Here is a 17,571-nt window from a genome sequence, read left to right as displayed (position 1 = left end):
GCAGTGCTTTGGAAGCAACTTGGGAGCAGGCAAAGATTGTTCCCTTCTCCAAGGGTCCTCTGAATCCTCACACACAGTCCTTCCTTCTGCATCCCTTGAAACATACCTAATACAATCCCACTCATTCGTAATATGCTACTTCTGAAGATTTAACAGGCGAGTTCTTGGGCACAGTGCTTTGCCCCAGGCAGGGTAGGTTCACTGTGGTTCAGGCCTCTTAAAAGAGAAGCTGTTGGCATCATCCCCACAGGTTTTTGAAGAGTGTGCAGGAGAAGCAAGCCAGCAGGGGGACAGCAGCTTGGGGCCCCTGCAAATCTATATGCTCTTTTTTCTGGGCTTTATCTGGCATTTTCTCGTGGTCTCTTCCTCTTGCAGCCATTGCTCTTCCTGGCGTGGCCTTCAGCCATCTCGTCCTGAGGAATGCCTCCCCTATATGCCCGACCTCCAGTCTCAGGTGTGCACACTTGCACATGCGCACACACCCACGCTCAGGTGTCCATAGTCGGGCACACTTGCCCCACACCCACGTGCCCTATACATTAACACGATCAAGGCCACAGGTGATAGCCATAGATACCAATGGTGCAAAGGCCTGACCAATTCACTTACCCTACACACTGCAAATAACAGGGAATGGCTTACAATTAAAAGTTAGTCATAACTAACTTGAATCTCTCAGGCTATCCAGATAGACAAAAGACATCTTTTTCTTCCAAAGGGCATTCTTTTCCCAAGGGGCTTGCTTCTTTTCATCTTCCAGGGAACCATTCTAATTCTGGTTACTCCGCAACACAGCTACTCACTTGTCTTTGTCTTAGTCTCTCACACCAGGAGAAACTGGATCCCCTAGCTAAAAGCCCATTAAGGTGTTTTCCAAACAAAAAAGTGATGTGCTCCTAAGGCTCCCACATGTCCCGAGGCCACAGGTGCAAACTGTAGGCAGCTTCTGAAGTAGCTGCTTAGTCTCCTGTGCAGAAGGAAGCAATCTCTGGCCCAGCAGTGATTCGCTGGCCAGCCTGTCTCCAGCTGCAGCTTATTTTTTCCTCTCAAAGAGTACCTGCAACTCATATTTATAAAGAAAGGCCATCGTTGGTTTAAACATCTACCTCTTCACTGGGGCTTAAAAGATTTGGTAGGAACTCACACAACTTCTGACAGAATCTGCACTAAATCCCAATCAGACAAACAGTACCCTCCGAGAAAAAGTGTCAAACACATATAAACATCCCATAGTTAAAAAAAAGACAGCTAATCTGGAAAGTTCAAATACCGCCCTTTGCAAATAGTTAAAAAAGGGGGACTAAAGCTAGTGTATCAAAAACTTTTAGAAATTATCTAATTCCTATTTGCAGTGCCATCAAGGAGATATTATATTTATGAAGCTAAAAGAGCTACTCAGGGAGTTACTGGCTTGACAGATCACATTTCTCCTCAGAGCCAATCAATGCCTCACTTCAGTGGAACTTTGGTAAATTGCTGAGGGGGAATAATGTGTGTACCCAATAATTAAATATTTAGTTAAATTTTCATTTGTCAATAATGATGATTAAAAGTAAAATTATTAAACATGAAAAAATAAAGTATGCCATTTACATTTTCTTCTCAAAAAAAGTAAAATGTTCAAATAAACTGAGAAAGGAACAAATGATAAAAGGGCATTTAGAAAATAGACAGCAGTGAGCATGGAAGCAGTAGACTAACTCGGAGCTTCTCAATTTTGGCTGCACATTTGTAAAGGGCAGGAACGGGCACAGTGCAGGTTTTCTGATGCCATGCAGACCGGGTAAAGGAGGAGTCAGAGTCCTCAGCGGTTTTTTGCAGGTCTTTTATTGGGGTTCACCAGGCATATGGCAGGCAGGGGTGCTGGGGGGGCCGGGAGGCTGGCAGGCCTCCCAGCACCCAGCAAGTCTTCACTCTATCTGGGCTTGCTGGGGTTCATTCTGCTGCTTCTCGGCTTCGGCTTCTACTGCTGCTGCTGGCGTCCCCGTGATGCCGCCCTTAAAAGCACAGTCTTAGCTCAGCTGAATCCCATCTACCTATGCCCACACCCCATTCCAGGTGCCCGCCATCAGGCATGCATTCAGGACAAGGATCCATCATCTATCCTGATGGCGGAAGGGCAGAAAAGCCTGACATTTTCTTTACCCTACAACATTTTAATTACCCTACAGCTTTAAAATTAAAAAAAAAATAAAGTGAATAATAAATAAAAGCATTTCCTAGACCACATTCACAGGGGAGCTAATGAATTGCTGTTCTTAGGAGGGACACAGAGATATGGGGTTCTGCAGAGTGTGCTTAGTGATTCTAATGTGCCAAACTGGGGACTCTATTTTAAGTAAGTCTCTTTTGGTGGGTGTGTGGACCTGGGGCATGGAGACAGGAGGGAGCAGGAAGACCTAATTTTTAAAATGTTTTATATATATATATATAATATACTGTTATAATAAAACGTTACATATAAATGTTATATATAAAATGTTATATATGTACATCTCATCTTATAGGAATTGGAGGTAACAGTTAATGCTCCATTCATTTGTTTGATTGAAAACCCATACTGTGACAGGTTTTCTGACAAGTGATGGAGAAAAATAATGATCAAAATAGGCCCAATCCTATAATTCAAGGAACACAGAGTCTAGGCAGACAGATCATCAGGAAGTAGATGGGCACAGCGTTTGAAGGTGCCGGCTGGTGGGAGGGGGTGAGAGGGGACAGAGCTCCAGGGAGTCAAAGGGACCTGTCAGAGCAGCTGACATCCAAACTACTAGCTGGTCTGCTTTCTACTCATAAGCAATCTTCTCAGCCATTACTTACAATATGTTTTTCTCTTTTTCTAGTTCACTATTGCTTGTCTTCTAGTTCATACCTGATTAGAGCCAATAGATTAGATAGAAAGGAATCAATCTGCAGGGGCAGGCTTACTGGCTGGAAAGAAGAGAGTCTGAGATCTTAAGTCAACAGACAAAGCCAATAGGGGAAATCAAAGCCAACCCAATAGTATCAAAGTCTCGGGACATTTTAAACAGGAACAATCATTTTGTGTATCTCAATATTTCTCAAAGGCAGTAGTAATGAGAGTTTATCATATCTTCCAAAGACATTTATTAAAGGTTAGCTATTGCTATTGCTCATTTTTAAATGTGTGGGAAAGTGTCATTTTGGTAGCAAGGTTAAATTTCCTGTCAGGTGTTTGAGGAAGAGGGAGTTATCAGCCCCTGAGTTATGTCCCTGGGGTGTCACTATTTTGTGAACTTCTAAATTCATGCCTTGCACAGCTCTTTTGGAATTACTGACACTGCCATACACCTAATACTTATATACCCATTTTCATCAACAAGATGTCACTCTCTTCTCACAGACTTAAAAAACTGGGAAGAATAAGAGGCACGTATTCTCATTTATACAATGTTTACTTTTCCATAATGTAGTTTAACAAATTTCTATGGAATTAGTCATGGGGAGGAGTTTAGGCAACAAAAGTAAAGTACAATGCATTAAGGGATATTTCAAAAATAAAAACATGCATGTCCTGGGCTGAAGGGAGAGTCAAAAAATCACCACAAAAATTGAACCTTTCACATGACTGGTCTTATGGATATACCCACATCTTGACTTACCTACCCATCTTCAGGACCAATGCTTTCCCTGGAAAGTAACTCTTGTTCTTACCTTAAAAATAAGATTCTCTCCTCCTTTTAGACAAAACTTGTAGCTTATTTTCTTTTGTTGATCTAACTTTAGAAGCCATCCATTTCTCCCCCTACTAAGAAAATGTAAGTACCATCTTATTTCAATACATTTTCCAAAGCGTAAGCAATTCTTAAAAGAAAAACACCACAGAATAAATAGAAGGGGATGATTAGAGAATGCTAGGCTAAACTTGCCATTTGGTGCCAATCTGGACCTTGTGTTATCCCCTGATTTTTGTAAGGTACAGATCTGATGAGTGATTCTTCTTGATCATCCAAATGGTAACTATTGAGTCAAACACCCACTTTTGTGTTTTTTTTTTTTTTTTTTTTTTCAAATATTAAATTTTATTTTTATATTCCCCCATACAATTGCAAACGCCCCATTCTGACCCCAATCCTACCCCTCCCCCCCCCCACCCCCCAAAAAGTGTCTCTGGTTCATAGTTTTTGTTGATTTTGATTTTCACTTTCTTATATTCATTTTCCTGGTCCCTTATTTAAGTTTTCTAGATTCCTGCTATGAGTGAGACCATCCGGTATTTTTCTTTTTCTTTTTGGCTTATTTCGCTGAGCATGATCCCTTCCAGTGCCATCCATGTTGCTGCAAATTGCATGTGTTTATCTTTTTTGAATGCTGAGTAATATTCCATGGTATATATGTACCACATCTTCTTGATCCAGTCATCTATTTTTGGGCATTTGGGTTGTTTCCAAAGCTTAGCTATTGTAAACAGTGCTGCTATAAACATAGGAGTGCAGGTGCTCTTTGGAATTGATGTTTCTGTGTCCTTTGGATAAATACCTAGGAGTGGAATTGCTGGATCATATGGAAGCTCTATGTTTAGTAGGTCCAGAAATCTCCACACAGCTCTCCATAGTGGTTGGACCAGTTTGCACTCCCACCAACAGTGCACAAGAGTTCCTTTTTCTCCACATCCTCGCCAACATTTGTTGTTGCTAGTTTTTTTAATATGTGCCATTCTCACTGGTGTGAGATGGTATCTCATGGTAGTTTTGATTTGCATTTCCCTGATTACAAGTGATGTTGAACATTTTTTCATATGTCTGTTGGCCATTTGCATTTCCTCTTCAGAGAAGTTTCTTTTTAGCTCTTCTGCCCATTTTTTGACTGGATTATTTTCTTTGTTGTTGCTGATTCTCATCAGCTCTTTGCAGATTTTTGTGATCAGTCCTTTATCATTAGTGTTGGGTGCAAAAATGTTCTCCCAGTTGGTGGGGTTTCTCTTTGTTTTTGTTATTGTCTCTTTTGCTGTGCAGAAGCTCTTTAATTTGATGTAGTCCCAGCTGTTTATCTTTCTCTTCACTATCACTGCTTTGGGTGATGTGTCTGTAAAGATGTCTTTGATGTGCAAATCCCGTAGTGTTTCGCCTATATTTCCTTCTATGTATTTTATGGTTTCAGGTCTTATGTCTAGTTCTTTAATCCATTTTGAGTTGATTTTTGTGTATGGTGTGAGGTAGTGGTCAAGCTTCATTCTTTTGCATGTAGCGACCCAGTTTTCCCAGCACCATCTATTGAACAAACTTTCTTTGCTCCAATGCATAGTCTTTGCTCCTTTGTCAAAGATTAGTTGACCATAAATCTGTGGGTTTATTTCTGGATTTTCTATTCGATTCCATTGGTCTGTATGTCTGTTCTTGTTCCAATACCATGCAGTTTTGATGATTATGGCTTTGTAGTATAGTTTGAAGTCTGGGAGTGTGATGCCTCCATTTCCTTCTTTTTTTTTCAGTAGAGCTTTGGCTATTCGGGGTTTTTGGTGATTCCATATGAATTTCATCAATAATTGTTCTATTTCTTTGAAGAATGCCATTGAGATTTTGATTGGAATAGCATTGAATCTGTATATTGCTTTTGGTAGGATGGCCATTTTAATAATGTTTATTCTTCCAATCCATGAGCAGGGGATGTCTTTCCAATTCTTTGTGTCTTCTTCTATTTCTTTTAACAGTGTTTTATAGTTTTCTTTGTATAGGTCCTTTACCTCTTTTGTTAGATTTATTCCCAAATATTTGATTTTTTTTGTTTCGATAATAAAAGGGGTGGTTTTTTTGATTTCTTCTTCTTCAGATTTATTGTTTGTGTATAGGAAGGCTACTGACTTTTGCGTGTTGATTTTGTATCCTGCCACTTTACTGAATTGATTGATGAGTTGAATTAGTTTTTCTGTGGAGATTTTGGGGTTCTCTATGTATATTATCATATCATCTGCAAATAGTGATAGTTTGACTTCTTCTTTTCCTATTTGGATTCCTTGGATGTCTTTCTCTTGTCTTATTGCTCTGGCTAGGACTTCCAGTATTATATTGAAAAGCAGTGGTGAGAGTGGACATCCTTGTCTTGTTCCAGATCTTAATGGAATTGCTTTCAGCTTTTCACCATTGAGAATGATACTGGCTGTTGGCTTGTCATAGATGGCCTTTATGATGTTGAGGTATGTTCCTTGTATCCCAAGAATTTCAAGGGCTTTTATCATGAATGGGCAAACACCCACTTTTGAAGGAAGAGTTTGAAATTTCTGAGACAGACAATTAAAGTCCATCTAAAGAAGTATATGCATTTGCTTAACTGCTCCTGAGCCTGTTCACTGTTCAAACCTACTCAGAGGTCATACTTGACATAGTGTGTGTAATCTGTGAAAAGCAAGGAAGCTCTCCTTTGTTTCCTGTTGTTTACACAGGGCATTTCTGTGATTATCAACATGTGAGATATGAAACATTCAAATGGACATCTGATCCAAAGAAACATACAGATTCAATGCAATCACTAGTGAGCACACAATGACATTCTTTACAGAAATAAAACAAAAAATCATTTATATGAAGCAACAAAAGACCTCAAACATGCAAAACAATCTGGAAGAGGATAATAAAAATGGAGGTAACATGTTCCCTGACCTCAAACTATACTACAAAGTTACAGGAACTAAAAGAGTATGATGATGCAATAAAAACAGTTACACAGATTAGTGGAATAATATGAAGAGCACAGCAACAAAATCATACAAATATGGGCAACTAATTTATGATAAAGGAGTCAATAGCATATGCTGTAAAGAGAATGGTGCTGGAAAAACTGGATAACCACATGCAAAAGGGTAATACTACACAACTATATTACACAATATATTAAAATCGATTAAAAATTAATTAAATACATGATATAAGATCTGAAATCATAAAATACAGAGAAGAAAATAGATAATAAGATGATTAACAAAGACCTTAGTGTTGCCTTTATGAATCTGTCTCCAACAGCGAGAGAAGCAAAAGGGAATATAAACAGATGGGACTACATCAAACAATGTCTGCATAGCAAAAGTAGCCAATGTTAAAACAAAAAGGCAGCCTACTGAATGGGAGAAGATATTTGCAAGCCATGTATCAACAAGGAATCAATATCCAAAATACATAAAAAACTTAAACAATCCAACAACAAGAAAACATATAATTTGAATAAAAAATAGGCAGAGGATCGAAGTAGGCATTTCACACAAAGAAGACAACAGAAACATACAAAGACATTTTATATCACCTATCAATTAGGGGAATGCAAACTGAAACCACAGTGAGATTTAACCTCACACAGGTGAGAGTGACTTTTATCTAAAAGGCAAGAAATAGCAAGTGCTAAGAAAGATGTGAAGAAAAGGGAACATGGCACTGACGGTGGGAATGTGAATTGGTGCAACCACTTTGGAAAACAAAACTGAAATTCCTCAAAATATTTAAATTAGAACTACTATGTGATTCAGTAATCCCACATCTAGGTATTTACCCAAAGATCATAAAAACATTATTTCGAAAAGACATGTGTACCTTATGATCATAGTAGCGCTAGTCACAATAGCCAAGATATGGAAAAGTCCCAAGTGCCTAATAGATGGATGGATAAAGAAGGTGTGGTGTATATGCAAAATGGGCTTCTACTTAGCTATTAAAAAATATAAAATTTTGTGATTTGTGACAACATGGATGGACCTTGAGATAGACAAATAATTTATTATTTCATCCATTTGTGGAATATAAACCATAAAAATCAAAAGAACACAAATAAAATAAAAAAACAAACCCCTCCATTCTGCCAACTGAAGGTGGTTACCAGAGGAGAAAGATGAGGAGGGCATGGTTAGAGGGGGCAAATCAGTGGTGGAATGGTGCTGTGGTGTGCAGGGTTATATATACATTTTCTGAATGGGAAATTGTACACCTGAAACCTAATGGGTTAAATGATTATTACACAATAAAAGGAAAAAAGCAAAAATCCATGTTCTCGTCACTACTTTGCTCCAACAGTAAATACCTAGCAGGAGTTTCAAAATGGAAAGATGTTACCAAAAAGAAAAAGAAAAATACCGGATGGTCTCACTCATAGCAGGAATCTAGAAAACTTAAATAAGGGACCAGGAAAATGAACATAAGAAAGTGAAAATCAAAATCAACAAAAAACTATGAACCAGAGACACTTTTTGGGGGGAGGGGGGCGGGAGGGGAAGGATTGGGGTCAGAATGGGGCATTTGCAATTGTATGGGGGAATATAAAAATAAAATTTAAGATTAAAAAAAAAATTACCTTTGGCGACAACTCAAAAATTTGATGATAACTTTCTGAAAGCTTCTTGTTGGCAAACAAGAAGAATTTGATTTAATTTAAAGATTAAAGTATTTGAGCTTTCATATTCTTCTTGCCAGAAAGATAGACACATGTCTATACATATACAGTATGTATACATACTGGTGATTACAGGATATCTTTGCAATTTAAAGGTAAGATAAAGTTTTATGAGAGGAGGGAGTTTTCTGGATATTGGGAGACATCAAGAGCCATGAAATTCCTAGAAACTGAATATATGCCCTCTGTGTGCCTTTTATAGGTCAAAAGGGATAATTACTCCCATCCTCAAAACCATGACCTACTAAATAATGGTGACAAAATCATGACCTACTAAATATTGCTACAAAAAAAAAAAATGACCTGCTAAATAATGGTACAAAATTGTGACCTACTAAGTAATGGTAAATATAATCATTAACTAATGATATATAATGGACCTTTTTTAAGAAACAAGATTTATTCCAAGATGATAGTATGTAGGAAGTTCGTCCTCTGCAAGTCTCATCCTCTCTCTTTCTGGATCAAAGCCTTCTGATTTCTCAAGCCATGTAAAAGCAGATAAATGTTCTTCTCACTGATCTGTTCTAAGATGATGATTCCAAGAGCAAGAAAAAAAGAAATCACTCTCTATCAATTCCACAATCGACTAACTAGGTTTGCATTAATTTTAACTCTTACAGAGTTAGCTGAACTTTAGCTTTACCAGAAAATTCTACTATAATCCTGATATCACTATTGTTTTTAAAAGCCCATTTGCACGCCTAATCACATTAATTTGACTCTTAAATATTTTATTATTTAAAGAAAAGTAACTATAAAATAACCACGTGAACCTAACAGGAGTATAGGCCCAAAATACAAGGTGCAGAGCTGAAGAAAAGTACTACGTAGGATCCATGTGAAAGGTTGAGCTAGGATTTGGCAGAGGAAGCATTCAGCTATAGCCTGAAGATAAAGAGATACAGAGCAAAATCAAAAGCTGACTGCTCAGGGAGAAGTATGCAAATAAGGTTGAGAGTTGGAGACAGCCTTATTAATTTTCAGGGGAACCTTGTATACAGTATGATGAACAAAGACCACTCACATGGCAGATTCTGTAGAGATTCGCTGAGGAATAGAGAAGAAAAAAAGGGGGGAAAAAGAAAACAAAACATAATCCAAATCCAGTTGGAAAAAACTGTGTGTGTGTGTGTGTGTGTGTGTGTGTGTGTGTGTGTGTGTGTGAGAGAGAGAGAGAGAGAGAGAGAGAGAGAGAGAGAGAGAGAGAGAACATCCTTACTTAAACTCACACATGCAGTAGCTTGATGTTGTTTGAAGCATATACGTTATCCATCACTAGAAATCAGTTTAGAGTTTTCCTTTTTCTTTTTCTTTTTTTAAAAGATGTATTTATTGTTTATACAAGAACTGGGGTACAGGCCAGAAGCATGGGAGGGTGAGAGAATTCACCAGAGACAGAGCGGGGAGCAGAACAGGTAGACTGATGAAATACACTGCTGAGGGGAGCAGTGGACAAGGCAGCAGAGGTCTGCCCCGCCATGTGGGTTTCTCCCTGGCCAGTCGGGTATCGAACCCATGTTTTAGAGGCTGTGGACAGCTTCACAGTGCTGTGCTCAACCTGCTGTGCCACCGGGGAGGCCCGAGTTTTTCTTTTTTCTAACACAACAGCTTTTTGGAAAGAACATGCCTCTTGAATGATTTATATTGGGGAGAATTGTATAATAAGGTACAAGTACTATTTGATTATAGTGCATGCATTTCTATAGCAGTACTCAATAGTAAAACAGATTTGAAGACTAATGAATCTTGTGTGAGGAGGGTAGCTTGGTGTTTAAGTTAGGTCACGTGCCCTTTTACATTATCATGGCATTATTTTTATTAACCACTATTATTTAGTAACATTCATTTTAAAGAACAGGCATCCATGCACTTACTTAAGATTTTCTATCTTCTGAATGATTTTCAGGATTATGCAGCTGCAAGATTCTTCACAGCCTATCAGAAAACAATCCATGAACCTGAATTTATTTTGTGACGATTTCCCAAAGGTTTGTCCTACAAATCCTATTTTTTATGAAACAAGAATATATGTGCATGTATGTGTATTTATGTCTGTATAATATATATACAGTCATAAAATATACATACATCTATGCACATGCATGCATATACTACACATAAATATATCTGCATATGCATATATATATATATATACATCACATGTTTGTAGGATATGAAGGGTTACACAGATAAGATTTAGATGCTATTTTCCTGAGATAAATGCTTTAGATGGTTTTCACAGTCCTCAGGATTCATCTATTTATTCTAACAGCTTTAGAGATACTTCTGGTCCCAACCAGACAAAATAACCTTTGGAGAAATGAGTTAATTTTATTAAATTCTTTGAGGTTAGTGCAGTCTTACCATGGAAAGCTTAAAGTCATTAACTTCAACCTGCCAGTTAGTTGGCAGATCAATTCATAACCTCTCTGAAAGGATGCTGCCCATTCTCCAACAGAGATGCTTATGTGTAGGGATAATTGTCTATTTGGTGTTTACATATTAGCTACTTAAGTTCCTTACATGGAAACCAGACACACACCTCCCTTGAACTGCTCTTCAAAATTAGGAGTGATGCATATCTAGGTTAAAATTTTAGTAAGAATTGAAGTTACTGTGACCACCACAGAGACTAATCTCTTCAGCAAGTTAAACTCCTTTTTTTATTTCATTGTCTCAAATTACATGAGATGTATACTATAAAATTATAATAAAAATGGTAACAATTATAATAAAAATCGTATTTTACTTGCATTAGCATGTTATTTTTTTTATTAAAAACAAGGTGAGGTCTGTGATGAATATGTTAACATTACTAAAATGCAGAATAGGAAACAGACTCAGGCATTAAATATTTCTAGGTGGGCAGTAATAACAGCAGCAGGGCTAGGTTGATGGGAAAACTTTCTCTGATAATTTCTAATTGCCTCCAAGCCACCTCAAACAAATGCACATTCTAAATAGAATAGTGCATTTTCCATGCCAACAGCTTCAAGGCAAATCCTTTCATCGCAAACTTCTCCACTCACCCAGAGTGGTAACCCTCATGTCTTTCTACATGGAAATTCTGGGGTCAATACAGGGAACATGAAGCCCACCTGTTTATTTTCTAGTGTGAGATGATTCCCTTTGTACTAGCCAACCCAAAGACAAACAAGAACGTTATGAAATGACACTCCAGAAATAAGCTCAATATAGAAAACTTTGGTATGGACAGTTCAAAATACAATGATACTCTGCTACTGACACTATATTTGATTAAAGGTAACATCTACCTTATGAGCAGTCATTTGTGTTCACTCTGTTGCTGGTAAGGTTGAGCTCATAATAAGCTTATAAAATACTCATCATTTCAGTCCTGCTAGTCTAAGAAATACTGAATTCATTATTTTGGAGGATGGAAAAGTTTTCCTTCTCAAATGTGAAAAGGGACTTCCCTTCCCTCTCATTAAAAATAATAAAGAGCATGAACATATCAAGACCTAATCTGCAAATAAGGCAGCTAACTCCATACAATGAGGAAAGGACTGTATCTTTAATAAATGGTGCTGCAAAAACTGGAAGACAGCAGATAAAATAATGAAGATCACTCTTTAACTCCATACAAAAAAATAAATTCCAAAAGGATTAAATGTTTGATATAAAATGGGCAACAATAAAATACATAAATGAAAACATCAGTGATGTGTTCCATGGCATCCATGACAAAGAAGTTTTTGGAAACTTGACCTGTCTGCAAGGGAAACAAAAGGAAACGTAAACAATTCAGATTATTTCAAGTTGAAAAGCTTTTGCACAGTGAAAATAAAAGAAAATTTAAAAGAAATACTACTGAATATGAGAAAATATTCACACAATATGTAACTGACATGGGGTTAACATCCAAAATAAATGAAAACCTCAATCAATTCAACAATAGAAATAAAAAAAAAAACCAATAAATAAGCAACAGATATGGTCAGAAAATTCACCAATTCACCTTTTATCCAGAAGGCCAACAGAAGTCTAAAAAAATGTTCGGCATTTCTTCCATCAAGAGAGATTCAGGTTAAAACCAATGCAATACCATCTCACACTTGTGAGACTAGTACATATAAAAAAGACCCCCTCAACAAGTGTTGGAGAGGATGCAGAGAAAGAGGAACACTATTGTGTTGATGGCAAGAATAGTCAAACCATTATGGAAAGCAAGATGGATTCACCTTAAAAATCTAATAATGGGACCTTCCTGGTGGTGCAAGGGGTTAAGACGCAACCTATGAAGTTGTCAGCAGCCACTGAAGCACAATTTCAATCCCCCGGGCAGGGAGCTACCCACATGGTGCATCAGACCTCTCCTGACTCATCCACTGCTCCCCTCAGCAGTCTATGTCAGTCAGTCTGCCAGTTCTGATCACCATTCTGTCTCTGGTGAATCATCTCACCCCCCACAACTCTGGCCTGTACCCCAGTTCTTATATGCATAAATGATCTTTTTAAAAAAATCTAACAATGGAAATTCCTTATGACCCAGCAATCCCATTTGGCATCTACCCAAAGGACATAAAACCATCAATTCAAAAAACTATATGCTCCGCAAGGATTGTTGCAGAACTACTTACAATAGCTAAAACATGGAAGAAATCTAAGTGTCTATCTATAGATGACTGGATCAGATCTAACTAAGTTAGAGTATACTATTCAGGCAAAAGGAAAAATGAGAGGCAGTCATTTACACAAAATGGTGAGAGTTTTAGGGAGTTACATGTAGCAAATCAAGTTGGAATGACAGCAACATACTGAACATTTACATAACAGATAATTTGATAAACTAAAATATTTATGAAAGGGCCTCCCCTGGTGGCACAGCGGTTGAGCGCTCGGCTGCGAAGCTGCCCGCAGCCTCTGCAGTGCCAGTTCCATCCCTCGCCACCGGTGAGGGTCCCACATGGCGCGCAGACCTCTCCTGCCGCCCGCTGCTCCCCTCAGCAGTGTACTTCGGTCCTTCTGCCTGCTCTGCTCCCCGCTCTGGCTCTGGTGAATTCTCTCACCATCTCGTGCTTCTGATTGTACCCAGTGCTTGTATAAATGAAGAAATAAATCTTAAAAAAATAAAATATTTACAAAAACTAGCAGGCATTTAAAAATGCCATGAAGGTTCTGAGGGAAGGAGGTGGGAGAAAGGAACAAGGGGCTGTCAGCGTGGACTCATGGAAAACTATTTGGGCTATAATCCAATACTATATTTTCACTATATTTTTCAAATTTCTAGCTTGGCTCATAGGAAGCCTTTTCCATTAGTGCCTGCATTCCTTCTACCTTCCTCCATCTTAATGGAACTGTAAATTCTTTGTGTATATTTCCTGTCCCAATCTAACATTTCTTCACAATGACGTGGTATTTTTTTGTTGAGAACTGTGTTAGAAACCAATTCTCAGAGTTTTCACAGCTACTCCCTATTGCTTATATCCTTCCTAAATGGGAAATGTAAAAGAACAAAATTAATAGTAGAGAACATAGGAGGAAACTAAAGGAGGCCCATAGAGTATGGAAGGGTTTCTTTAATTAAAAAAAAAGGAAAACATGCAAAAAATTGGAATTTGCTGTAGTAAAATATATAGAATTTTATTGGAAGGTATCACAATGTATATAGGAAGAAGCGTTTATGATTAGTTTGTTGAAATATCTCTTAATGACAGGGAATTAAATCTAAAATATGAAAAATGAATTCTAAAATTAATTTTAAAAATACAGGAAATACTATAGACAATGGAAATGATAAGGTTGCATAATACACAGCTTATGCTATCCATTTGACCATGAAGTACATAACCTGAGGTACAAATGCACCAGAAACAGAGAACTCCAAAACCTCAAAAAAAGCACTGCCCCTCTGGTTAAGATGGGGTAAGAGAGCAGAGTTTGTGGCTAACAATGCAGTCACCAGGAAAAAACACAGAAAAGGGGAAACTAATTCTACTTGAAGACATTAAAGGCTTTCTTTGGCACCCAGGAATTGAAAAAACAGAATCTAACAGGATAGGAAATTTCAAAGATGTGAACTATTATTCTGTAGCTGCTTTTCACCTCAGGGTCTTTGTAAATCTGGGCACAAAGCTGATAATCTGTAAAGAGTCCAAGCAAAGGACATGCTCCTAAATGGTACAAAGAAAAAAGGAGCTGAATAGGGACTTTAAGAAATTTGTGGGGAAAACAACCACAACTACAACAACAATGCATGGATGGAAATTAAAAACTAAAGACTTGAGGAGCTAAAAATATTGATGGTGAAAAAAGTGAATTTCACTGAGTCCCATGATTAGATATTTGCCAAATTCTTAAGTTACACAATGAGAGAGAATAATAAGAAACAGAAAGGTCTAGAGGGAAATAGTAGTTGACAGTCATTGATGCTATGGAAACAAGGGCTAGAGTTTAGGATCTACAAGGAGAAAACAAAGCCTCCATGAGCACCAGAGGCTCTTAATTATAATTCCTAATGGGATATGCTCTGGGAGAGGTAATGGCTCAGATAGTAGAAAGTGGCATATCTAAAATACAAACCAGTCTCAAGTCAACTCAGCCTCCAAGGATTTATATGAATAGACTGTCACTCCATCTGTGTTATAATCTCAGAAAGTTGATAGAGAAAGTGGAAGGAAGCAATACTTGAATAAGAGCTACCAAGTGAACAGTTTCATGAAACTCTGCAAACCCCAAATAGAATAAATACAAAGAATATCACACATAAAGTAAAACTGCTGAAACATACAGAAAAAGAAAAGAATCCTGTAATAGTCAAACATGGCGAGATGATTACATTCAAAGGTACAACAATAAACTTAAAGTACAAAATCTTGACAGAGGGCCTCCAGGTGGCGCAACGGTTGAGCCCAGCAGTTGAGAGCGCTGGGTTGTGAAGCTGCCCACAGCCTCTGCAGCACCGGTTTGATCCCCAGCTGGGCCGCAGGGGGAGGGTCCCACATGGTGCACAGACCTCTCCTGCCGACCGCTGCTCCCCTCAGCAGTGTACTTCGGTCCTTCTGCCTGCTCTGCTCCCCCCTCTGGCTCTGGTGAATTCTCTCACCCTCCCACACTTCTGACTGTACCCAGTGCTTGCATAAATAAATAAATCTTTACAAACAAAAACAAAAACAAAATCTTGACAGAAATTATGGGAGGCAAACAGCAATTGGACAATTTTTGAATGACCTGAAAAAATGGCTGTCAATCTAGAATTTCATACCTAATAAAATAGCTTAGCTTAAACAGAAGTATATACATTAGCAGAAACACAAAGGCTAAACTATCTGTCATCAGCATGCCTAAATTAACAGTAACAATAAAATTCTAGACAGCAACAAAATGAAGGTTATAAAGAAAAGCAGAAAGTGGTTCTTGAGATCTACAGATGGATTATTCCATGTCTTTCCCAAAGAAATCAGCTCTGTAAACTGAATATTTCAAGCCAGAGTTCTTTTGGCTTCCTATGTCTCACTCTTCTTTTTTTTATAATTAAACATGTTAATCAAAAGCTTTTGAGTAGGAAGATTCCTCTATCTGACCTGAGCTCTCCACCTTCAGACACATTCTCTTTATTGTCTTCATTGGATAGGCATAAAATATATATATATATGTATATATATGTATAGATCTTCAGAAGTCATATAAGAACAATGTGTGTAATATTAGGGAATGAGAGAAGACTTCCAGAAATAAGTGATAGGATAATCTGGCCCCTAAAGGAAAAAAAAAAGTCAATTTTGCCTAAGGGTAGAAGTCAAACTTTGCAGGAGGTTGCTTATAATAAGGTTGAAAAGAGCACTCCACATCAATAAAATGGCAGTGGTACAGTGGATTGAAACTTAAAATACTAATAGCATTCAGAAAACTGTCGAGAGAGAGTTTGAAGGGTAAAATAAGGAGAAGGCCCAGATTATAAATGTTTCTGATCTATTTTTGATGCATAAAGAAAGAAACACATTATAGAGAATAAATTGATAGTATACAAATAAGGTCAGGAAACCTGTGAAGAGACTTGGCATACAGCTGGTTTTAACAGAGAAAATCTGTAGGTTTTCATGGGAAGCAAGTTCAAGTCACCCCATCCTCTTGTCTATAGTCAAAGAATGAGAATACTTATCTGAAAGGTATTGATTAGACAGGTATTGATTAGACAAAAATGATTTGGAAAAGTACCTACCCTTCTTTTTTGATTAAACCTTTTAGATATTTCCAAGACTTATGGTGATAAAGACATGGCCCAGGGTTTACTTCTTATCATCAGGAGACTATCATTCTCTTTCTTTAAAGCACTTCTCCCTCTATCTGACATCTTCTGTCAATCTTACACTCTCTCACTTCTCACTGCCTTTCTTCTATATTGCTGACCTAGATAATTTATGCCAGCTGCCACAGCATAGCACTCCTAAAATCTCAGTAGTTGAACACAACACAGATTTATTTCTGGCTTTCAGACAGTCTGGTAGGACTGGAGGTACACTGCACGGCAAGAGACAAAATGGATGGAGCATCCTGGTTATAAACGCCTCGAGCTGGAAGCAACACACTCCCCTCCAATCAGGGCCCATCCACTGGAAGTAGTTACCAGTTACTGGGCTTCTGCCTGCAAGGGAGTCTGGGAAAAAATGGAGGAATATATGAAATACGCTGTTTTTTAATCCTGAAGAAACTTAGAGAATCATTCTTGCGCAGCTGCTCTGAATTCTCTCCCTCACCCTGCCCCTCTCGCAGCCCCTCCCTCCCAATGTCTCTCTCTCTCTTACACACACACACACACACATACACACACCCATGCAGCAAACAGATATATGCTTAGTTTTTCTTTTTTGCACTTTTAGTTGTCTCAGCATCTGCATGTGCATTATCTAATTTGATAATCTCAGCAACCCTATGATGTAGGCTTTGTTGAGTGTGACTAATCTGCTCAATTTCATGATGCCATTTAAGAGCTGATCCAAGATTTAACTGAGAACTCGTATCTCTAAACTCGATTACTGCACTTCAGCCTGTAGTAGGACCCCTTAGACGACTTGCTAAAGCACTGAAGTCCGAGTTCCACTCTCAATGTCTCTGATTCAGTGGATCTAGTGGTTTCTGAGAATTTGCATTCTTAACAAGTTCACAGTGATGCTGATGTTTCTGGTCTTGAAACCAGACTTGAGGCAGGGCTCAATC

The sequence above is a fragment of the Talpa occidentalis genome, unplaced genomic scaffold, assembly GCF_014898055.3.
Source record: "Talpa occidentalis isolate TD23 unplaced genomic scaffold, MPIMG_talOcc4v2.1 talOcc4.5, whole genome shotgun sequence".
Taxonomy (NCBI): Eukaryota; Metazoa; Chordata; class Mammalia; order Eulipotyphla; family Talpidae; genus Talpa; species Talpa occidentalis.
The sequence above is the reverse complement of the archived record's forward strand: the minus strand, read 5'-3'. Positions refer to the sequence as shown.